The sequence below is a fragment of the Carassius gibelio genome, chromosome A14, assembly GCF_023724105.1.
Source record: "Carassius gibelio isolate Cgi1373 ecotype wild population from Czech Republic chromosome A14, carGib1.2-hapl.c, whole genome shotgun sequence".
NCBI lineage: Eukaryota > Metazoa > Chordata > Actinopteri > Cypriniformes > Cyprinidae > Carassius > Carassius gibelio.
The window spans coordinates 8,946,916-8,971,850 of NC_068384.1; the positions used below are offsets into that span (position 1 = coordinate 8,946,916).

General features: G+C 37.9%; 1 long non-coding RNA gene across 1 annotated transcript in view; it reads right to left on the bottom strand.

Annotated features, from left to right (window-relative positions):
* Positions 1-5,513: 5,513 nt before the first annotated feature.
* The window catches only part of LOC128027446 (uncharacterized), a 36,649-nt gene continuing 17,227 nt past the window's right edge, over positions 5,514-24,935 (bottom strand). Inside the window, exon 2 of the long non-coding RNA XR_008186722.1 lies at positions 5,514-5,830. This is a non-coding gene — a long non-coding RNA (uncharacterized LOC128027446). The remainder of the gene's footprint in view (positions 5,831-24,935) is intronic.

The following is a 24,935-nucleotide window of genomic DNA, read 5'->3' on the forward strand; positions in this document are numbered from 1 at the left end:
CAGAACAGTCCATCTGCCATCAGTGGTTCAATCAGAATTTTCTAAAAGGGACAAGAAGATATTTTTACCCCAAATATCTTAAATTATGTTTAGAAGACAAACAAAGTTTTTACGGGTTTGGAACGATATGTGGGTAAGTGATTAACGACACGATTGTCATTTTGGGGTGGAGTAACCCTTTAAATGTTAAACAATCTCTGAATGTAATCAATTAAAGTGGTAGATGGATTCTTAAAATAATGATAATAGGCCAAGATTAATGGTTGTGAATTGATGCCATTAACTTGGTTGCTGTTTTTTAAAGTTCATTTGAACTGTGATTTTTTTTTTTTTTTATTATTGTTGCTATTCGTGACATTGTGATGACTGTCTTCTCTAAATGCAATTTCCATGCTGGTGCTATAAGTCAGAAAAGTTATACTTTTCTAAAGTTACACCAAAGATGCGACTTGTAATCATTGCAATCCATGCTATGTTTCAAGTATGAAGTGGGAATTCAAAGTCCACATGATGACTATTTCTTTTTCCCTCACTGTTGCCCTCCATTCTCAGTCTCTTTCCCTTGAAGCATCAAACATCTCACTTCAAAGTGTCTCATTTGTGGTTGCCTCTTCCCCAGGTGCCAATCCCTATCAGGTGCAATCGACTAAGCCCTTCTCCATAAAATTTGATGCAAGCAGAGAAGATGGGAGGGAGGTATTAGAATGGCCATATCACAGGGTGATGGGGTCTATTGATCTTCAAGCATAATTTTGTGAGATACACTTGCAAGCTTGAAAAACAAAAAACAACAGACAATTCACCTGTGAAAAAGATGGTCACTCATGCGCAGTGGTGGACCATAACAAAGTAGTTTTACTTTGTCGTTACTTGTTACTTAAGTAAAATTTTCAAGTATCTGTACTTTACTGAAGTAGTTTTATTTTGAGTAAATTTTACTCCACTACTTTCCACAACATGAGATCATACTTTTTACTCCATTACATTTCATACAACTTTTTGATACTCTACTAAATAGGACAATTGAATGGTGTAAAGAGCATCACACAATGAAATTTATATATTATTTTGGTATGTATCACACACACACACACACACACACACACACACATAAATAAAATCACATCTGGTCACCTGAACAAATCCTCATTACCTGAAATGCGGCGCAGGTGTACATGTGTCATCCACTCAGCATGTCTGTGTGTGAACAAGACTCTTTAATGTGCTAAAAACAATGTCAGCATAAACCTCATACTGTTAACAAAGCCAGATGCTTGGCTCCGCTGACTTTCAGATAAAGTGCAGCTCATGTGGAATATGTGATGACAGGGCATGTATACAGCATACAGTAGTTAACATTTGAAGTGGATCAAGGATCAAGTTGTCCTAAAACCTTAAATTAAAATACATTCTTATCTAGGATTTTTTGTTTTGTTTTATTTTAATTTTAGTTTAAGTGTAGTCTTTGAGTGAAGCTGTCATTTTAGTTTGTATTAGTTTTAGTCACATTCAAACTCTTTTTAGTCTATTCAGGTTTCAGTCAACTAAAAGTCTGAGCATTTTAGTGTTTTTTTTTTTTTATTTTTTGTCAGAATTATCCAGGACTATTTTTTGTCTAGTTTTAGTCTACGAAAACTGATGACATTTAGTCTAGTTTCAGTCAATGAAAATTGTATTTTAGTATCTTATTAGTAATGCAATTCTAGTTAACCCAGTCAGTCTAGTATAAATACCTAGTAGTATAGACAAAAACTTTTTTTTTTTTTTGGCCAAACCCATTTCAAATAAGATTAACGTTATCTTATTATATTACTGTTACCTTATAGACTCAATAATCCATCCATTCCAGACACGGAAGATGCTCCGATTTGAAATTACAACATTTATTTTAACAACCAAACATGTTAGAAGTACACACATCAGTCCCTCTCTCTTTTTTTTTTAGATTTAACTTTGTTTGTTGTAGTCTTCAGAATAATGCGGGAAGTGGGGCTTGAGGAAGTGACATCACCTGCATTGCGGCAGTGTGACCTGATACAACCCCTAAATTGAGACACAGGAAACAGAAATACTGCAAAATGATAATAAACTAAACAAGACGAAATAACATTATAACTGTCACACTTCCCTTGGAGAGAAGGAACAAGAAGATCCAGTAGAATACAGAAGTATGATCTTTAATTCAACCCACAAGGAGATACACACGACAGAAATAATGACATTCAACAGCAGACAGAAAACTAAGTACTGAGAACACTTTAAATAAACAGACACAGATGGGACATGGCTGGAACCAAATTAACTAAACGGGGAACACCTGGAACTAATGGAACAAAGCACAGGAACAGGAAACATGACCAAATAAGGAAAACAGAAACTAAGACTGGACTTAAACAGGGAAACTGAAGTCCACAACACTAACAATAACATATTGTTTTGACTTGATTTGGCCAACCTAATTTTCGGTGACTAAGCAACACTATTCCTATCTTAGGACAACTTTGATTAACTTTTTTGATCCACTTCAAATGCTGACTACTGCATATATACCATGCACCATTTATGGTATTAATATACTCACAAATGTAGATATACATATCATTAAGAGTGTGGAACTCAATCTATCTAACAGCAAACCTGTGAACTGACAAAATGAAATCATTAAAAGATACTAAACTTCACATGTACAAATGCAAAATGTCTCAGTCGCTTGGCCCTTGAACCTGCTGCCATGGGAATTTCTGTAGCCTGGTAGAGCAAACAGATACAGAAAGATACACCATAGGCTGGAGGGGATTATTATATACAGTAAGTCATCACCTCTGGCAGACGAGGGGGTTTTTCTGTAAGGGGTCTGTTTGATAATGGAGAAACCTGCAGATGAGATACAACAAGTGCTATTGTCTCTAATCCCATCCGTCAGGCTTTGTGAGAGCATACAGCTCCACTGACACAAATCTGTACTTAGCAGAATCACAAAAGCTCTGGATTTGCTTTCAACCCAAGTACAGTGAGTTTAGCAGAATAATAAATGTCTGCTGTGTCCAGGAGAAGGGTGAAATTGCAGTTTGGTTGAATGTGCATGCAATTCAAAACAGCCTAATGTGGGCAAAGCTCACACTCTCCAACTGGATAAACAGTCAGATAAAATGATTTTTTTTTTGCCTTTTTTTCAACATACTAATCTCTTAATCCACTGTTCTAAACACAAAACCCGAGGAGAAAGAGGAAGAGTAGAAAAGAGTAGATTGGGGAAAAGAAAGAGTGCAGCAGAGGATGAGCTTGTATAATGGCTAAAGTGGCATGCAGGGGACATTATTATTAATTACAGAGACAATCCATCTGGATGGATCTCATTCTTCTCACTGATGCTGTGTAGTTAGTCACAAAAAGAGGATGTAGCTTCTGATAGAGGAAAAAAATTAAATAGAAATTTAGTGACTTCTGCTATATTTACCAATTATATTTGTCAAAGTTTTACGGCATTTCATTTGGTTTAGTGTTTTGATTTCTCAAGGAGATGTGAGATAAACGGAGTTTAATCAAAAACCAAGAGTGCAAACAGCTTCTACCCTCAGACAGTCAGGCTACTAAATAGGCAAGCTGCGATCGTCTGTCCTCGATTAATAGTCAGCTTACATGAAAATCTATTTTATAAGTTTTGAATTATACATTTTTATTTAAAAGCTGAAACGTGTATATACTTCCCTTTATGCCAACTTACAATCGAGAGACAACTAGTTAGCTGTCTGTAGGATGATTTCCCCAGAAAAGTATAAGTGTGTTTGGCAACTTCAATGTTCCAGGAGTAAAATAGATCTTCCTTGCCTTTACCATGTATTATGGCTGCTTTTCAAATGCCTTTTACATAGAAAGGTTTTTTTTTTTTTTTTTTTTTTTTTTTTTTTTAACGCTTGTTCTAGAACTTAAAAAAAAAAAAAAAAAAAAAAAAAAAAAAACAACAACAACAACAACAACAATCCAACATAAAAATATTAATTATTAGGTGTTTAAAACTATGATAAACCATCTTGATATTTATTGTGTTTAAATTATTATGCACACTTTAGTTTGGGGAACAATTCTTACTATTAACTAACTATTAACTACAAATTTTGCTTCAAACTCCTAATTTACTGCTTATTAATAGTTAGTAAGGTAGTCGTTAGCAAGTTCGGTATAACTTATCTATAAGATGAAATACAGTATGGTTTATGATGTGAAGAAAGCAATAAAAGATATATCATGTGAACATAATTTTTATTTGTCACTTCCAATTAATCTGTAATTTTGTCAATTTATGCAAAACGTGAAAATACTGAATTGCATGAATTTAGGAAACTTAAAATGCAATATATGAAAAAAATAAATAAATAAATAAATTAATGTTATTTTAACCACCATAATTTCAATCACATATGAGTGAAAAGTGACATCTAGTAGAAGACAAGGAAAAGTGTTTGGGAAACTTTAATTTTTTAATTCTACTATCAAACTAATGGCTGTCACAACCCTTGGAACTTTTGTTGTATTTTATTCCTCATGTGTTTTGTGACGCAGTTTTTACTCATGTTTGATTGTGTCATTTAGTTCAGGTGTGTCTTGTTAATTATCCTCACTTGCTCCACTATATTAGTTTTGTTCTTTTCTCTGTTTGTCGTCTGGTCTACTACATTCCTACACTTGTCTCCTGCCTGTTCTGTCCTGGATTTACCCTTGTGTGGATCTATTAAAGACTATTTGCATTCATCTTTGTCTTCTTCTTCACGTTTATTTCACTGTAGTGTGACATGTTTGCGTTAACATTTTTACCTTTTAAACCTTTTCAGGTAAATAGTTTGCTTCTGGAAAATTAGGGGAAGAAATCCCACTACATGGTTTATTTTTATGCATTTGATAAAAAAAAAAAAAAAAAAAAAAAAAAACATGCTATTCCACAACCCGTAAAATGTTCTTATTTTTCATCACTTCAGGCTAGTGCAACACAAATACAACAGAAGGCATTCCACAGAGACATAGCGCAACTGAGGATTCAATATACTGTTAGATTTCCTACTTTGCCCCCTTAGACTCTCCAGCAAATAAGAATTATATGGTCAACAATTCTTACTGTCATGCGCCCTCTGGAGAGCTGGAAATTTCCACAATATGATATTGCATACATAGTTGCATCAACATCTATTCATATGTCATAGAAAGCGAGGAAATTAATTTTCATCATACATATGCCCAACTTCCTACCCACAAGTTTCCCTATTACGATAAGCAATACAAAGCATTGCTGAGCTTCAGAGAACCCTTAAAGAAGGAACTGTGTAATATTAAAGAAGCAAAAAGTGTTTTTTAGGTTTTGAAGGGATGAGTTGTCCTAAGAGATGCTGTGCATGCTGGTCCCTCTAGACAAGTCACTGTGGTGTTTGAATATTAATAGAAATTATAGCAAGCTCTGGCTTGGGAATGTGTTCAAGTGGAGAGCCAACAAATGCATGTGAAAACAAGAGCTCGGAAATGGGTTTTGAGGGTCATTTAATATTTAATTGAGTGTGTGTGTGTTTGTGTGTGTGTGCTTGAAAATAATTGTGGGAGTGAGGCAGACATTACATTTCTTACATTGTTTCGCACCAGAGATCTTTATGCGTGAACATGGCTGGAGTATGTTCACAAATTTTTAAGAGGAAGTCTGGGATAGGAAGAGATGCCACATACAATCCTAATTTCTTCCTTCTGGTCTTGGGGGAGTGTATTAAATCATGCTGTGAAAAACTCAGGGCCACTCCAGTCACCAGGCATGGGTCCGGTGGGATGAAATTAGCTGCAGTGGCAGGAGATGCTGAGGGGAAGAGTGATAGAAAGAGAGAGAGAGAAAGGGTTAGATATGTGGTTGTCAGGTATCAAGCATCCTGCAACGGTGAGCTATGACACAGACGCCGTGGGTGTAGGTTTAGCTGCTGTCACCAGAACAACAACACACTATCTTATTAACATGTCACACACCTCCTCTCTGTCACCACGCTATCCTGTCAGACTGACACTCACACCTCTGCCTTGAGGCCCCCTTCGGTCTCTCTCCATCGAACTCAAATCCATGTGCCTCAATTCTACAATACTGTTTATTTTCCCGCCTATGTCTCCTTCTCCCCTTTCCACCAGTTCTACCTTGTTTATTTATGTACTGTATTTACCTTCTTTATTTACTACCTAAAATTAACAGTTCACATAAAATTACAATTTATTCATCATTTAGTCAATGTCATGAGATATTTATTTATAGCAAGTGTCCATTCTGGCATTTTTCTTATAAAGAAAATGAATGTTGACTATGAAGCAAGAATTTTAGTAGATAATGTCTCTTGGTCATACACATGTTTTGTGTGGCTTCAGACCAGCACATTTTAGTTATTTATAACACTATTAGTTTCTAATCCCTCTGTATGGAATGGTGCAGCTTGGACACTCTGCTAAATGTCTGCTTTTATGTTCCACAGAAGAAAGATATTCATGCAGGTTTGGAACGACATGAGGTTGAATGAATGATGACAGGATTATTATTATTATTATTATTATTATTATTATTATTATTATTATTATTATTATTATTAGTAGTAGTAGTAGTAGTAGTAGTAGTAGTAGTATAATTATATATTCTTTTAAGTATGCTTAAACCTCCTTTGTTTAATATTTCTTTTGTTCCTTGCATGCTTTGTTGCATTTTATTCACATCCTCTTGTTTTTTCTTGTATGACAATACAATATACAATACAATAAAAGTTTATTTCTTATAGCACATTTAAAAACAATTGGTGTCGACCAAAGTGCTTTTCAAGGCTAAAAGAAACAGACAATAATGACACAAAACATTTAAGCACGAGAGAAACAATAAAAGTAAGATTAAAATAAATAAAATAAAAACCTAAAAAAATATAAAATAGAGGGGAAAAGCTGGGCACAGAGCTGAGGACAGGTGCAGACCGCTCACTGTTGACGAATGCCTTAATGTTTGTGTGCACACCTGCTCATGTTCAGTATGCTGGCAATCATCAGAGCAACAGCACAAGAACACAGTACAAGAGTTCAGGCCAGAGTCTGTGACAGTCTGCTGGGCTGCTGTAAGTGTTGATCTTTTGCCCTCTGCTTATAGTTTTATGTGTGTGGAATCATGACTGGAATAATGGTTGCTGAAAAGTCAGCTTTGCCATCACAGGAATAAACTACACTTGACAATATATTAAAATACAGAAAACTGTTATATTGTACAATGTAGAATGAGTAAAGAGACATTTACACAGGATTTGTTCTTGTGTTCAAAGACAGATGGATGCCGGGATAGGCTTCAGCCCTCCTACCATCCTACAGAGGATAAGTGGTTTGGAGAAATGAATGCATGGATGGATGTTATTAGTTTTTATACATTTTAAAATATCATTAATTCCTGTAAAATGAAATTTCAGTAGCCATTATTCCAGTGTTAAGTGTCACCTGATCATTCAGAAATCATTCTAATATTCTGATTTGGTGTTCAAGAAACGTTTCTTATTATTATAAATGATGAAAACTGTGATACATATTTTTGTCCCCCTAAACTCTTTGATGAATAGAAAGGGATAACATACACATACACATACAACGTGCATGTTAAAACGTTCTATTTCTAGAATATGTGGTTTCACATGACTTTCTCTGGACATGTAAACTGTACATTTACCCTTTATACTGTATGTGTTTTTTGTATCACAAATAATTGTTCCATGCTAACAGGCTTGGCATTTATACCTTGAATTTGTTTTCCCCATCTCTCTCTCACCTCCAGTTCACAAACATTCCCTTGTTTTCTCACACTTTCTCTCTCTCTCTTATTGTTCTAGTCTGGCATTCGGCACCTTATTTATTTAAATAATTTTGATTTCCTCCACATGCCTAGCATGTGTAGTACTGGATAGGCAGATAGCTGACACTCATTTGTCAGGCTCACTGTGCCACCTGCCAATTACAAAAAGAATACTGAAAGTTTGGCACCAGGCTATTAGAAGCCAGTCTTGGCTCTAACAAGCAAGCATTAACAAGACCGAAGTTGTTGCCTGTCTTTCTCTGTCTCTCTCTCACTTTCTCTCTCTCTTGTTCCACAGAGAAATAATAAGATGCTTGAGCAAAGAGAGCTTGGGGGTTAAAAAGGAACCACATTGTGCAGTTATAACTTTGCCGCCCAGCATGGATGCTGCTTGACACATGATTCCCTGATCTGGGATCTGCGGCACAACGATTGCAGCCCCTTAAATAGCACCGCGGGGGCCCCCAGCTAGAGACGTGGCCCTCAGACCTTTGACACATGCTGTCCATGCCAGCAGCCTCATATGACCTAAGCAGAACATGGTTGTTAGTCATTATGGAACCCTATTTATTACAACTCGCCGTATTGCACCTACAAGACTGTCTGGAATGAGCACTCAAAGCCATTATAGTGGTCCAGTGGTGCTGAGCTATTTAAACAATACCTTGACATGCCTGCAGACCTTACTGACATCATTATTGAGTAATGAGCATGTTTCTCCCGCTTGGTTAGAACAGCTTGATTTCAGGAAAATGGAATTATGTCAGAACAATCAGTAATTTACTGTACGCACATGCACGGTGGAAAACTGTCCTTATAGAACGGCATCAATAGTCAAAACTATGATAAAAACAACAAATAGTGTGTGCATGCAGACAACAATAAAGCTAAGTGACAAGAGTGCTTGTAGTCTACAAGCTCAGACTGCAACCTCTGAAGACATTTCAGGTTACAACAGGGAGAAAGAGTAAGAAGAATGACAAACATATATAGTGAATAAATGATGTACTGACCACAAAAATATGTTATTTATTACTGTGATGGCAAAGCTGAATTTTCAGCAGTCATTACTCCAGTCTTCAGTGTCACATTATCCTTCAAAAATATTATAATATGCTGATTTATTGCTTAAAAAAACATTTATTCTTACTAGCAAGGTTAAAATAGTTTTGTACTTTTATTCAGGGTTGTTTGATGAATATAAAGTTAAAAAGCACTGCTGAAATAGAATGCTTTTGTAAATTGTCTTTACTGTCAATTTTGAATGGTAGTGTATAATATGCCTAACAATGGCCCTTAGCTGTTCACTGTAAACAAGTTTATATAAATTAAATAAATAAATGAAGTAGAATCACATTTGGTCTATATCTTTTTTGAAATATCACCATGTGATGAAAAAAGTATATATATATATATATATATATATATATATATGGAAACATTCCCGAGTAAAAGAAAAAGAAGAAAGAAAATAAAAATAAAAGTTAAATGTGAAAAAATTTGAAATGAGAAATAAAGTCAAAACTGTTAAACAAAGTAGCAATTAAGCCATTGTGTTCCACCAGCCACAGGAACAAAAAGTATATATATATATATATATATATATATATATATATATATATATATATATATATATATATATATATATATATATATATATATATATATATATATATATATATATATATATATATATATATATATATATATATATATATATATATATATATATATATATATATATATATATATATATATGGAAACATTCCCGAGTAAAAGAAAAAGAAGAAAGAAAATAAAAATAAAAGTTAAATGTGAAAAAATTTGAAATGAGAAATAAAGTCAAAACTGTTAAACAAAGTAGCAATTAAGCCATTGTGTTCCACCAGCCACAGGAACATAAATATAAGTGTATCAAATTTTGCACTTAGATGCAAAACTGGCTTCATGCCGCTGACTTTTTTCAAGACCATATAGTGCTATCATAGCACCTTAGAACTCCAACTACATGGTTGGCCTTTGGCCGACTTTCCAAACTGCTTACTAGCTGCCAATAGAATGTGCTGGTAAAAGCCTTTCTGGATGTGGACAATTAGATGAAAAATTACTAATCTGTCCTTGTATGATTACTCAAATGATCCAAGGTTTTGCGCTCTTTACACCAGGTTGTATATCCTTATTCTGTCCCATTTGGATATTTTTGAATGGCAGCACTGCCATATGTTCCAGCTTTGAGAATGTGACAACATACCATTTTGTTTTTATATATAAGACTGGGGCACAATGCTGCAGTGAGACTGTACTTTTGTATCTTTTAGCAACTAAGATGAGAAATTCCTGTCCACCTTGTGGCTACGTTTCATTTTTGTTCACGCGGTTTTATTTTGTATTTATTTTTTATTCAGCAAGGATGTATTAAATGACCAAAAGGTCAGTAAGAACATGTATTATTTTACAAAATAAGAATTTTACAGCACGTGTAGCTTTTTAACATTTAATAATAATAATAATAATAATAATAATAATAATAATAATAATAATAAGAAGAAGAAGAAGAAGAAGAAGAAGAAGAAGAAGAAGAAGAAGAAGAAGAAGAAATTTTTCCTGAGCTGCAAACCAGTAAATAAGAATGATTTCTGAAGAATAATGTGTCACTGAAGACTGAAGCAATGCAAACAAATCAGCTTTGCCACTGCAGAAGTAAATTAAATGCATTTTGGCTATTTTGAATTGTAATAATATTTCACAGTATTACTGTTTTACCGTAAAGGCAACATTGGTTAGTATAAGAGTTTTCAAAAAAAAAAAAAAAAAAAAAAAATGCTTTTGAATGGTAGGGTGACATTATGAGAGTTACAATTATTATTTAGTTTTTTCTTATTCTATTAAATAAAAATAAAGGAAACAATAAAACAAGTAATTGCAAAGAAATTGAATGAAGCTACGCTATGTGAAAGTATACTTTCATGACAAAAAAAGACATTTTAAGATTTTAATAATTAGATATTTTAAAAATGATCATTAGCCAGCATAAAATGTGACACATCAGCAATAGAATATTGGGTCATTTTTAAATGTAACAGATTATGTCTAATCTAGATTCAGAAATGCCGCTGGACTTCCTCCAGCAGGGTTACTTTACTCTGCTCTGCTTGGCCGTACCCTACATGAGTGCATTTACCAAGAAAACTCCAGGAGAGTGGACAGCACTCATTAATTACTGCTGAATGCCAGAGGGCTTAAAAAGCAAAGTGGTGGTGGTGGCATGATTGGATGCAGCGTTTACACACCTGCGGTGATCAGTAATCGCTTCCCTCTCCTATTTTGCTCCATTTTCCATCTCTTCCCCACATTGCATTGCATGAAAAGGTGTTTGATCCAGCAAAAACGTCAAGTCAGTTGAAACAGAATAACAAGTTGTTTCCTTTAGGCATGGAAGCAAAAAAGAGGTTGTTTTCCTTTTTCTCATTTCCCTCCATCAGCATATTTTAAAGGGATAAAGAGAAGAGAGACAGAGAGAGGGATAAATTGGGGGTTTTGTGAAATGAAACAATGCAGACTCAAGCAGGTCTCTGTTGACCAAATGGTGCCAGATTTAAGAAGAAGGGATATGACTGCTCTCCTGGAAAGGCTAAACATACTCTGTTACGAACGTAACCTTGGTTACGGAACGAGTACTGCGTATGGGAAAAGCTCCTTTTTTCCTCGATACTGAAGCCTTTTTTCAATAACGCAGTGCAACTGCACTGCCATTGGTTTAATCTGTAAACTTTTTTAAACCAATGACAGCGCTGCGTAGCTGCGCGAGCCTGTGGCGATGCAGCGCGCCAAAGCCCGCCAGAATGGGCGGGGCGAATGGCTATATAAGCAGGCAATTGCCAGAGGAAATCAGGTCATACGACTGAAGCGACGACATTGAACCCGAAGCCTCGTGGCACGGCATATAACGCAGTACTCGTTCCGTATCTCAGGGAACCGAGGTTACGTTCGTAACCGAGTATGTTCCCTTTCGATACTTCACTCATACTGCGTATGGGGAACAAATTCAACCGCGCCGTGCCACAGTAGGGAACGACAAGACTTATCTTGAACACCCTGGGGTCCAGAGGATAAGTGAGAGGGCCGGAGCCATCGAACCCATGACGAACCCTGTGGATGCCAGATTGTCCTGTTCGCCTGAGAGAGGAGGTCCCGCCTCAGGGGGATCGGCCATGGGGCTTTCATGGAAAGCCTGAAAAGCTCAGAGGACCAAACTTGGCTCCTCCAGAGTGGGGCCACTAGGAGGACTCTGTGCCCGTCTTCCCTGACTCGTCTGATGACCTGAGGGATCAGAGCGATCGGGGGAAAAGCATAAAGAAGGAGGCTGGGCCAGTTGTGGGCCAGCGCATCTGTTTCCTTTGAAAAATAAGTTGGGCAATGAGAGTTGCTTTCTGAGGCGAAGAGGTCGACCCCTGCCTTCCCGAAAATCTCCCAGATTTTGAGAACTGTCTGGGGATGGAGCATCCACTCGTCCGAGGGGCCATTGCTCCGTGAAAGCATGTCTACTCCCAGATTCGTCTTGCCAGGTATGTGTGTCGCCTTGAGCGATCGCAACCTGGGAAATCCCCATTGCAAGAGGTGCTTTGCCAGTGGGCAGAGGCGTCTGGACAAAAGGCCGCCTTGGTGATTTATGTAGGACACCACTGTCATGCTGTCCGACTGGACTAGGATGTGGTGCCCTTCCAGGATCGCCTGAAAGGATTGAAGGGCTCGTTCCACTGCCAGCATTTCGAGGCAGTTGATATGGAGATGGCTTTCCTCGTGCGACCACGAGCCGAAGGCTGGCCCTCGCACAGAGCACCCCGACCCAGGTTGGACGCATCTGTTGAGAGCACAATCCTTCTGGAAACCGCCTGTAGGGGTACTCCACGACTGAACCAAACAGGGTTCATCCAAGGCTCCAGGGCTGCTAGACAGGCTTGGTTGACCCTGATGCGAAAGCGGCCATGCCGCCAAGCATGAGGTGGGACCCTGAGTTTCAGCCATTATTGCAGGGGCCGCATTCGTAGGAGGCCGAGCTGTAAAACCGGGGAGGCAGAAGCCATCAGCCCTAGCAATCCTCTGAAAGAACTTCAGAGGGAAACAGGCTTTGTTCCTGACAGAGGCCATGAGCTGCTGAAGTACCAGAGCGCGCTCTGGTGATATGACCGCCCTCATATTGACTGAGTCGAAAACTGCTCCCAGGAATGTAATACGTTGGCTGGGGATCAGTGAGCTCTTGGCGAAATTGCCCCTGAGTCCTAGGCACTCTAAGTGGCTCAGGAACACGGATCTGTTGTGGTGTAGTTCGGTTCGTGACTGGGCTAGAATAAGCCAGTCATCAGAATGCGGATTCCCATCTTTCTCAGAGGGGAAAGCGCCTCGTTCATGCACTTCGTGAAAGTGCGGGGAGCTAGAGACAGCCCAAAGGGAAGGACTGTATATTGGTAAGCCACACCCTAGAACGCGAATCTCAAGAATCATCTTTGATGGTGGGCTATCTGGATCTGAAAGTAAGCATCTTTCAGGTCCAGCGAGAAGAACCAGTCCTCGAGGCAAATCTGCGTGAGGATCTGCTTCAATGTCAACATCCTGAACTTCCGTTTCATGAGGGAGAGGTTCAGGTGCCTGAGGTCTATGATGGGTCTGAGACCGCCATCTTTCTTGGGGACAAGGAAATAATGACTGTAGAACCCTGATCTGCTTTCTGAGGGATGAACTACCTCTATGGCTCCCTTCCTTAACAGCGTCATCACTTCGGTGCGGAGGACCTGAGCGTCGTCCGGCTCTACCAAGGTGGGAATCACCCCGCGAAAACGCTGGGGTGTTCGGGCGAACTGCAGTGAGTAGCTTTCATGGCGCGCAGGGCCAAATCTATGACGCTGCGGAGGTCGCGAAAAGCAGGTTCACTAGTGCTAGACTCATCCAGGGAATGGAGAAGCTTTGCCTGGAACACTTGCAATATGGCCATGGTGTGTAGTGCTGAAGCGGCTTGGCCCGCAGAAGTGTAGGCTCTGCCAGCCATGGCAGAGGTCGTCCTGCAAGGCTTGGAAGGAAGAACTCTCTTGTTTTTCCACCCCACAGCTGCGGGGGGACAGAGGTGAGCAGCCACGGCCTCGTCCAGGGGCGGCAATTGCTCATAGCCCTTCTATTGAGAGCCATCTACTGAGCTGGGAGCTGCAGAGGAAGTGCGTAGGCGGGCCGAGTAGGGGGCGCGCCACGACTTTGTCAGCTCATCATGAACCTCAGGGAAGAACGGGGCAGAGCGCTGGCGGGGGGCCTGGCGGCGTCCTGGCAGGTACCACTCGTCCAGCCTGCTGCGTGTCGGCTCTACAGGGGGGGCCCACTCCAGATGGAGTTCCTCAACGGCCTTGGAGAGGATGCGGAGAAGCTCGGCATCCATCCCAGCTCTGGCGTTGATGGGCTCCAGTGACGGCAAGTGGGCGGGGTCAGAATCACCGGCCCAGTCCTCCGTTTCAGAAGCCGTGAGTGACATGGAGTTGTCAAGCGGCTCGTCCTCTGATCCGCCAAAAGAGACAAGGTCGCTTGCTTCAGCCGAGGGATGCTGCTCTGGGCGTGAGAAGAGGACAGGGGACAGCTCTCTCATTGGAGAGGGTGAGGCACGCGGGCGCTGAGCCCTCTTCCCTGCTGGCCGGCTCGCGGGAGGAAAAAAATGTGGGGGGGGGGGGCAATCTGCAAGCGCAGAGAGGCGAGACTCATGCTTTCACAAAAGCAGCATCAAGTCTCAGTGAGTGCAGCCTCAGCGTGGGGTTTTCCCAGGCAGAAAACACACAAAACACACTCACCATGGCCGTCGTCATCATGCAGAGGGGCTCTGCATGTGCCACAGCTGTTAAAACGGCGTTAGAAACGCTCTTTTAGAGCGGTGAAAACCGCTGGAAAAAGCTATTTTGTGATCGCCGGATGGCGGCAGGAGATCGCTGAGAAGCGGCCGGAAACGGGAAGCGGGTGCCGCCACAGGCTCGCGCAGCTACGCAGCGCTGTCATTGGTTTAAAAAAGTTTACAGATTAAACCAATGGCAGTGCAGTTGCACTGCGTTATTGAAAAAAGGCTTCAGTATCGAGGAAAAAAGGACCTTTTCCCATACGCAGTATGAGTGAAGTATCGAAAGGGAACTAGACATAGACCTGCATTCATACTTCCCGCTTTTGCACTCTTCTAATTGGATGTTCATCAGATTATGTCCTACATCCTTAATATGTTTTTTTGCTAAATAAAACTTCAGTTACTAGCTTTCATGCATGCAAATGTATCCATAACATGCATTGTTCAAATTCAAAAAACAGGTTTGTGGGGGAAAAGAATCAAACAAATCTGACTAGTAGTTTAATGAAAGATAAGTTGGGTTTAAAGGTTAACCGCGATCTCAAAATGTGATAATTGTTTTACATTTATTGTTTAACGTAGTGTAACTTAATGCCAAGAGAAAACTTAGATCATGAATTTAAACAACACAAAACAAGCCCAATTTGTTTTTAAGCATTTTAAAGGGGAAAAAGAAAAGGTGAAAAAGTGAAACATTTAATTTTAAAACTACAAAAGGGTTAACAACTCTAAATATTAAACATTAGAAATAGAACAACTTGTCACTCACTTTCACAACTGTCAAATGTCATCTTATATACTGTTCAATGTTGCAGTGTTTACAGTATTAGTATATTAAAAAATAAGCTTACAACCATTCTGTTCTGCCTGCACATGTACACAGATGAAACACATAACTTCTGCCATTCTCTGCATCCCCTGAAGGGCAATATTCTTCACACTGAGCAGCTAATGGCCTCTTGACTCATCCAAAGAGGCAAGCAGTTCAGCACAGATTATTTGACTCGTCTGTTTATCTCAGTCAGCCGCAGCCAAAATGCATCCTTTTCACTAGTGTAGTGACGAAAAGCCATTATTTGTATCAGTATCTATAACTGTTAAGGCTGCTTCATGCTGACCCAACAAATGGCAAAAATCACCAACTTCCAGTGGTTCTTGGGTTTTATCATAGTAATGTCACTTTGTTAACCCTGTTGGTGTTTGTTGTTGCAGTGTGAACTTGACTTTTCAGTGTAAATTAGATTTTAGACGGACTTAACATTCAAATGCATATTAAAATAAATGGGAAAACTGTAAAACATACCCATCCTCCCTCCCTCTCTCCCTCTCCCCCCCTCTCTCTCTAATGCTTTTAGCAAAATAAATACAGAAAAAAAAAAACATTCAAACTACTTACCACTGCCATTGAAATGCAAACTAACACACATACAGTGTAATGGCTATATTTATATTCATTTCCTACATATGGAAGATTTTACTTCACTTTAGCGTTTGGACACTTGAGGATCTTGTCAGGCAATAAAAACAGCATCTTAAATCTTTCTGTATATACACATAATTGATGTTTTAAATCTAGTCTCTCCGATGATTATTTATTAATGAACTAAATGAATTGTGAATGATGGGGAGATGATTTGCATATTTAGAGTATAGTATCTATTTGACAGAAATCATCCCCAATGATCAAATGTATAGGGAAAAATAGTCTTTTATTCAACTGAAAAACATGAAATGCAAAACGTACAGTATGTGCATTTTAAACTAACTTATACTTTTTTTAATCAAACTTCTATTTTAATGAATTATATGCAGCAATAAACAACATGTAAAATAGAGCTGCAAGATTCTGGATAAATTGAGAATATATATATATATATATATATATATATATATATATATATATGCAGTGGAGATCATGATTCTAAAGATTCTCAAGATTCTAAAGAAGAAGAAAAAAAAAAGATTAGAAAACTATTCAATTACTATTCACAGTATTCACACAAAATAGTAGGAGTCGTGTGGTATTCCGAACAGAGCTTCTGTACTGATTTCAGCGTACGTGAGTTATATCTACTCTGTAAAACCGAACAGTGAAATTAATCAAATGAAATTAGTTAATTGCACTCAAATAATAATGAAAGTTCATTGGACTTAATTTAAATAAGTTCTGTAAACTCAAACATTTGTTGTAGTAAGGTGAACTTAAAAAGATTGTATTTTCTAGTTCCCAGCATGCTTTGCATCAGAAAACAAGGAAAATAAATTTAGAAATCAAGTGTTATTTTGTTTGTTTTTACACAAGATTAACATAGAGGGACACAAGTTAATACATAAATGTTGTGTTATATTAGAATTTACAAAGGTTTATGTTGTGTTGGATTTGTAGTGTTACCGTTGTGGTGAAGAGTACAGTAGACTGAGGATGGACAGCAAAAGACTAAATTTGAGTGTATTTCCCACATTACAGGAGTTGAAAAATAGATAAAATTATTAGTGAATTACTCCCTAATTATAAGTTCAGAAATATCATTATTTAAGATAACACGGAGATAATTTAAGGCAACTGGAATTATAATTTTTGAGTTTATGTAAACTTAAAACATTTAAAAACATAACTTAAATGTTTTTGTGTAATCTGGTACACAATATTTTTTTGAGTTCTGTGAACTTATCAGGGTTTACAGTGTAGCAGATTCTGGTAAATATAGTAGGTCATCCGTGTATTTGATGCATACAGAAAATTTGCACACTTTGCACAGCATACATAGTGGATACACAGCATACATAGTGGATACTGCAGAAATAGTAAGAGTGGTATGATAGTATGGCATTTTGAACACAGCAGAAGTGTTATACCCAAACTATAAATGTTTATCCCAGTACTTCTATTATCTAAATGTCTGTAACACAGAAATCTTTGTGTTGGTCTTTCTGGATCACTTGCAGCATGAATGATTAATTAACATTGGAAGCTGAATCGAATAGCTGAAACATAGCTGAATCGTTGTCGTTCAGGAATAAGATTATGTGTGTGTTTGCATTGAGATCGGCATCTTCAAACAATTAACCTTACAGCTCTAATGTAAACACTGCAAATTATTTTGCGAGGATATAGTCACGTTCTCGCGTGACCAGTCGGATACACATTGGCTCTCGCGAGATCTGCGCCTCGAGATCTCATCACATCCCTAGTACATACATGTAACATATTATTAAAAATGTAGGGTGAGGACTTGGTTCTATTGATCGGTACTAGATCTGATGCATGTGTACAGTTGTTTGTAAGAAAGGGATTTAAGTGGAAGATTGATTGATAACATTTTGCTTTAAAAAATAAGGTAAAAACAAAAATTGGATGAATTGTTCACAATATCAATAATATGGATTTAGATAATAGATAGGCTGAATTTTCTTTTAAAAAATAAATACAATTATGATAACATTTTGTTTGATGTTTGCGATTTGTCATCTACAAAATTTAGGCTAATATTCATCAAGAAAAATAAAGGAAAAGGTCCATCAATTGATTTGACATTCAAATATATTTGGGGAATTCTGGTGGACTTTTATCTGTGAATGAAAACAATGCATGTGTGATTTTAATCTGAAAGCTCAGCTTCGTGTATTTCTTTGATCGGCTGCTTATGATTCATTGCATGAGTGAAGCATACTGGGAAGGGTGTCTCTTCAGGATTGATCCACCTCCTGTGGCGACAGGCCGCTTGATTGATTTATCGGCTAGAGCTCCTCCACTGCTTAGCTTTTAATGAGACAGTAATAGCCCCCGGACAACACAGAGACAAATGCGTGCCAAACCCAGGCTGACCATATGTGTATGTGTGTGCGTGCATGTGTGCAGAATATGTAACCATGAGTACAATCAGTTCCACATAAACTGACCAGAGGCAGACAGGGAAAATAAAATGGAAGATTGGAGAACCAGTAAGTCAAGAGGAAAAGTGGCCATAGCCTATAACAAAGATTGGGATGAGAAATGAGACCAGCAAAAAACAGCAGCAACATTTCTGAAGACAGAGATTTCCAGAGCACTAAAATGGCATTAGTAAAAGAGATAATACCAAAAAATTAACCGCAAAGGAGAAAATATGGTGAGTGAAAGAGATAGAGAGGGGGGAGGGGAGGGGTAGAGGGAGAGACCTAAAGCAGCAAGAGAAACAAGAGACGGCTGATTGCCAGTGCTCTGTCAGTCTGGATGCTAATTAATGGCCCTCTCTCTCAGTGCACTCTGCAGTCAGCCGCCAATTTCCAGAAACATTAGCTGGCATGGCCACTGGCATCCCCTTGCCCCTGCCTTCATTTCCTGTCATTTTGTGAGGAAAGAGCACTCACATCACCAAGCCAACCTGTGATTTGAACAGGAGATAATAGAACAAAGAGAGCATCTATTTCACACATATATATTGCTCATGCAAAGGTGCCATCATAGGACATCATGAAATATTGATTTGAGTTGAAATATTTGAACGCAAAGCTTCCTTGAAGACAGCAGTTGCCAGCAAGTGGCAAATTAACCAATTATTACACAACATTTAACCACAAAAATATTTAAGGCAATAAAAGAACTTATACATTTTTTTTTTTTTTGAACCTTACAAGTTTTTTAGTTCTCTTATAATCCATTACAGGGTACAAAAAAATTGTGGCAAAATGTCAGCAGCTGCTTTTGTATGAAACGAGAGCCAAGTCGCGATACCAGGATGATATAATTATATAATTGTACACCATTTTGAATCAAGTTTTAATATTTTATTAACTAAACAAATGCAAAGCTTCCACTAAGAAAAAATAGTTCAAGCAAGGGTACAGCGCTGACTGCTGTTACCCGGATGAGCCTGTGTTATTAGCTTTTACTGGTTTTTATCTAGGGATAACATACCTCGGAATGTCTCAACAGACCAGTCAGAATCAAGTATTCAACAGAGCCGTTTTATAACCAGAGATAACATACCTCGGAATGTCTCAACAGACCAATCAGAATCAAGTATTTAACAGAGCCGTTTTATAACCAGAGATAACATACCTCGGAATGTAGCGACTGACCAATCAGAATCAAGTATTCAGCAGAGCCATTTATAACCAGAGATAACATACCTCAGAATGTCTCAACAGACCAATCAGAATCAAATATTTAACAGAACCGTTTTATAACCAGAGATAACATACCTCAGAATGTCGCAACTGACCAATCAGAATCAAGTATTCCACAGAGCTGTGTTATAACACTGGATAATATTTTACAGGAGAGGAAGCATCTTTTTTTATCCACTTTACCCTTGAAACTAAATACATATAAAATACATGTAATCTTTGATGAACACCGCAATTATTGTTAACATTTAAATCGCAGTTAAAAGATGCAGCTCATTTTGGGGAATATTCAAAATTCATAAGTATTTACCTCCTCCTAAAGCATAAATCTCATTATATTTATCTCAAACGAATAATGGTATTGTACAGATGTGTTAGAAATTCAAGCATGCAGGGCCAGGTGAATGCGGTTTAAGACTACTAACTGTGACAATCGAGTGATTGATTACAGTTCTGAAGGAAAATGATGGAACGGATGAAAGAAGGTGTATTCTCACCTAAGGTGATATACTTCTGCTTTGCTATATATTGTATTTTCTAACTCTAGCTCCAACTTTCTTCTTTTAATTGGCATGTCATGCGCTTCCTATTATGAATGGACCTTTCTCCCTCCATCTCTTAGTAAATGAGGCTGAATTCCCCCAAGCACACTAATACGCTGTAGATACAGCATATAAAGCATTTTGCGAGTACACAGCGTGCACTGAAATAGACATATGGAATTATTTATGTGTGACTTACTCCTATGTACATTCAAAGATTTACTCATTTTGTGTGACCTTTACCCTCTAACAATCTCCATTCTTTAAAATTAATTACCCTTTTTATATGTGACTGAACAGATCCATATAAGATCCATATAGATCTACCTCGCTTGCATATGCACCTGCTAATTGGTTCATGCTACTGCTTCAAATCTACCGTTGTAAAGGTATAATTTAATCTTGTGGTCACATTTACCATTGCTTTATAAAATATCGCAGGTGAAACCCAATCATTTCAATAGAAATCCATGCAAGTGATAGCAAAGAAGTTCCCCAGATAGACTGTTGGTTCCACGCTGCACTAGACCCTGAATGAAGCTGCTAGTTTTAAGTGACTATGTGTGAGCTGTGCTTCATACATTAACACAGTATTGAATGTAGACCTTTTTACTAACTAAAATAAAAATTAAATAAATAAATGAGGGGGGGGGGGGGGGTTGGGGGGGGGGGTTGTGCTCATTTACAATCACAAGAGAGACAACCAGAAAGTCCCTAAACAGCTGATAATCTGGACAACGAGTTAGCATAAGGGACACTGTTGGAAAATTTATCTTAAACTGGTAGCTGGCTTCTAGGTGATTAAGCTGGTCCAAACATGTCATTAGCTGATGCAAACTGGACATTAGTTAACTGTCCAGCTACCATGTTCCAAAAACAGCTTGACCATCTTAACCTGGTAGGACCTGCTTGTAGCTGATTTGTGGCTGGTTCAAGATGGTCTGCTCGCTTGTTAACCCCGTCTGTGTTAATAGCAAAATAAGGCCAGTTAATTAGTCTATCTACCAAGTTTCATAACACAGCTACATACTTAAAACAGATTTAAGCAGGGCAGAAAGATCAAGAAGGAAGAGAGAAGACTTAATGAATGCTGTACTACTAGGAACAATCTTACACAAGCTCCATAAAAATGATTATTAAATCTCAAGACCACAGCTGCACATATGTTTTTATCTACAGTTTTATCTGTGCTGGCGGTTCATATGTGCTGATGTTGCCTTGACACAAAAAAATCATCTTCCTACACACTGTTCATGAGGGTCACATGGCTCCTTCCTGGGTCAACATGTTGAACCCACGCTAAATATCCTGTTAGCATCCTGATAGTGCTCTATAAGCACCCTACGACCAAACCCTTCTGACCATCTAACCTTTAATGCTACTGATGGGACCAGCGGTCTCAGAGCAATGTGGGTATATCCATGCTTATCAGCTTAGTAACAAATACCAAGTTTGAAGTTCTGAATATGTCAATGAATAAGTCCTGAGTAAGTCTTGAATTTGAGTGCAGAGGTCAAGGTTGACGTTTCTGATGTAATACTCTTGGGCAGCACAGGGAGTTGAGTGTATGTGGGATGTAGGTATGTGCTATAGTTTTATCTCTCCAGGTAAGAGCAACACATGACAGAGAGTAGGAAAGAGCGAGAGAGTAAGAGAGAACAGGAATAGTCTTTTCTTTTTACATGCCTTCCCCCCTCCTATGCTTTCTCTGAGGGAAACCTGCGTCTCAGATGTTGAAATCGTAAGCATAAACATTACAAAGGATATGAAAGCACAACACATGCTCGCAAATGCCTTATCCTGCAAATCCTGTACTTGAGAGACGTGCTGCGTGAATACGTCTCATAAACTCTGCCAAGGTTATGTGTAGCTTTGCTTTTTAAATCTTATTTTAATGTGTCGTTTCCCACGAAAGGCCAGGTACATGACTCACTTGCAACACCTCCAAGAAAGCACAATATTTCGGTAAAAGAATCCAAGTGCAAACTAAGCGCAAACAGCAGTTACAGAGAAATAAAGAGAGCAGTACTGTGGCCAAAAACAGAACATAACTACTTCTGCTGTGTCTTTTACTGCTTATTTTATTCATTGAAGCTCACTGACCAAATGCATGTGTGCTAGCGAAATCAGATTAATTTCTAATGTGTTTTTTTAACAGTAATCAGTAACCATCCTGGGATGCTCCTTGATCAAATAAACAAATAAAACTGAGCAAACTGGATTACTAACGGCCACACCAAATTGCTACTAACATAATTTGGGAGTTCGCTTTTTTTGGAGGGAAGTTGTGAGCTTTCTGTGCAGCTGTCAGCATTGTCCTGGGCAGTCACATGGATGAGCTGGATGGAATAATCAGTGAAACCTGTCAGCAATGAAAGCTCATCATGGAAGAGGACAAAAAGCTTTCCCAGTCAGGTGAACAGTGGCTCTCACAACACAAGTATAATGATGGAGGAGAAGATAAAGTCAGTGTGACACTCACATTTGTCCTGTACTTCATACATTGCCACTGCTCACTCCTTGACAGCTGTGAATCATTGGACTTTTTTTTTCTTTCAGATGGGCTGGTCGACTTGTTGTCGAAACCAAATTATCATGCAATGTAAACATACAGCATTTACCTACATATGGATTAATTTCTTTATTAATAGAATTACGCTGTCTTCCCTATATGAAAATTACTGTTTCAGACATACTTGGGTGAAAATCCAAATATACAAAGTAGATAATACAGCAGAAAAAATACAAATAAAATCATGCTTGTCTACTGTAAATCCCAAGCTAGGCTGGTTTTTAGACACAGTTCTATTCCGTCTGCAGCTATAGCTTTCAAATCTGCAAAAAAAAAAAAAAGCTTGCAATGAATCTCTGTGATTGTAACCAAAGTGGCTCTCTCTCCACCTCTCTTATCACACACTCAAACACAAAGACACACTGCCAAGTACACACATTTTGCAGAAACCTAATAATCCTAGCATGCATATTGTGATGGGAACGGCAGACAAGGCAGTTAATTGGCTCCCCACTAGAATGACAGGTACAGTAGAAATTTAAACTGAGACAGGAAAGAGGGTGCTATTAAGTACTGAAAGCAGAGAATTAAATTATAAACCTCCCATCAGTCACACCCATACCCAGGCACACACACACACACACACAAGCACACTCACATCAGATGAATTGTCTGCTGTCAATTCTTTTTTCTTAAATGCATGCAGGGCTGGAATCATTAGCCGTTCCTGGCCCTGGAGCGAGAGAGGCTGACAGAGAGATCTTTAACTGTAATAGATGTCAGACTTAGCGAGACTCTCTTCATAAGTGCCAATCTGCAGCCGCGCAGGTAGCAGTTGGGGAGGAGAGCCAAGGAAGAATAATGATGAAGAGAGAACGACAGGAAAGAGAGGCTGAGAGAGAGAGAGACAGAGAAAGGGAGAATTTTAAAGTCTCTTTAATTGCCAAAGGTTAAAACATTGTCAAACAAAAAGAAGAAAAAAAAGCAAATGAATGACTATGACAAAATAATTCCAAATGAAAATGTTAACCCCTTTACTGTCACTCACATTTATAGTGCACGATTCAAACTTTTTCAAAACATTTTTTAATTCATGAATGAAAACATTTTGTAACATGATACTGATGCCCCATTTACATGGTAATGCAATGTCTGATTTTAAAATGGGTTTTAAAGGATGAATTTTGAGATTTTAAGTTTTCAGTTGATATATAATTTCGGATAATTTCTAAAACGTGATTGTTTAAAAAAAAAAAAAGACTTCTTCGTTGTCTTTTTTTCTCTAAGGTCAAAACTCCAGTTATGAGGTAGATTTTTAGAGGGTGCACTCTTGTCATAAATTAATCTATTACTTTTCCTACATAATTTTTAACAAAAAACATTGGTAAAATAAATATTTGGGAGTCTTAGACGTTTCCAACGATATATAGTTTGTCAAGATTAGATTAGATTTAATTGTAATATAGTGTAAGTAAAGTAAATGTAGGCGGGATGGGGTGACAGTTTTAAATGGGGTTGGTAAGATTTATTTATTTATTTATTTATTTATTTTTTAGTATTTTATTCATTTATTTTTATTCCGCAGGGATGCATTAAACTATATAAAAAAGACACGAAATACATTAATAAATGTAACAAAATATTTATTTATTTATTATTATTATTATTATTATTATTATTATTATTATTATTATTATTATTATTATTATTATGTGGTTCTTTCTATTCATCAAAAAAGCTAGAAAAGAAATTATCACTGCTGCAAATTCAGCTTTGCCATCACAGGGGAATATTACATTTTCAAATATTAAAAATTCAAAACGGTTATTTTAAACTGAAATGATATTCACGATATTACTGTTTTTACTTGATCAAACAAATGTATCCTTGCACACCATTCAGTAAAACACAAACCTTGCATTATCTCCCCACTATTTAAAGTGGAAGCCATAATATGAAGCAAATAACACAAATTTAATAAATCCTCCAAGAAAAAAAGAAAGCAGACCTCCATCTATCTGTAATGCTTTCCTCAGAAAAGACGTTTTCATCCTCATCGTCTCTAATGAGTCTATAGTCCTG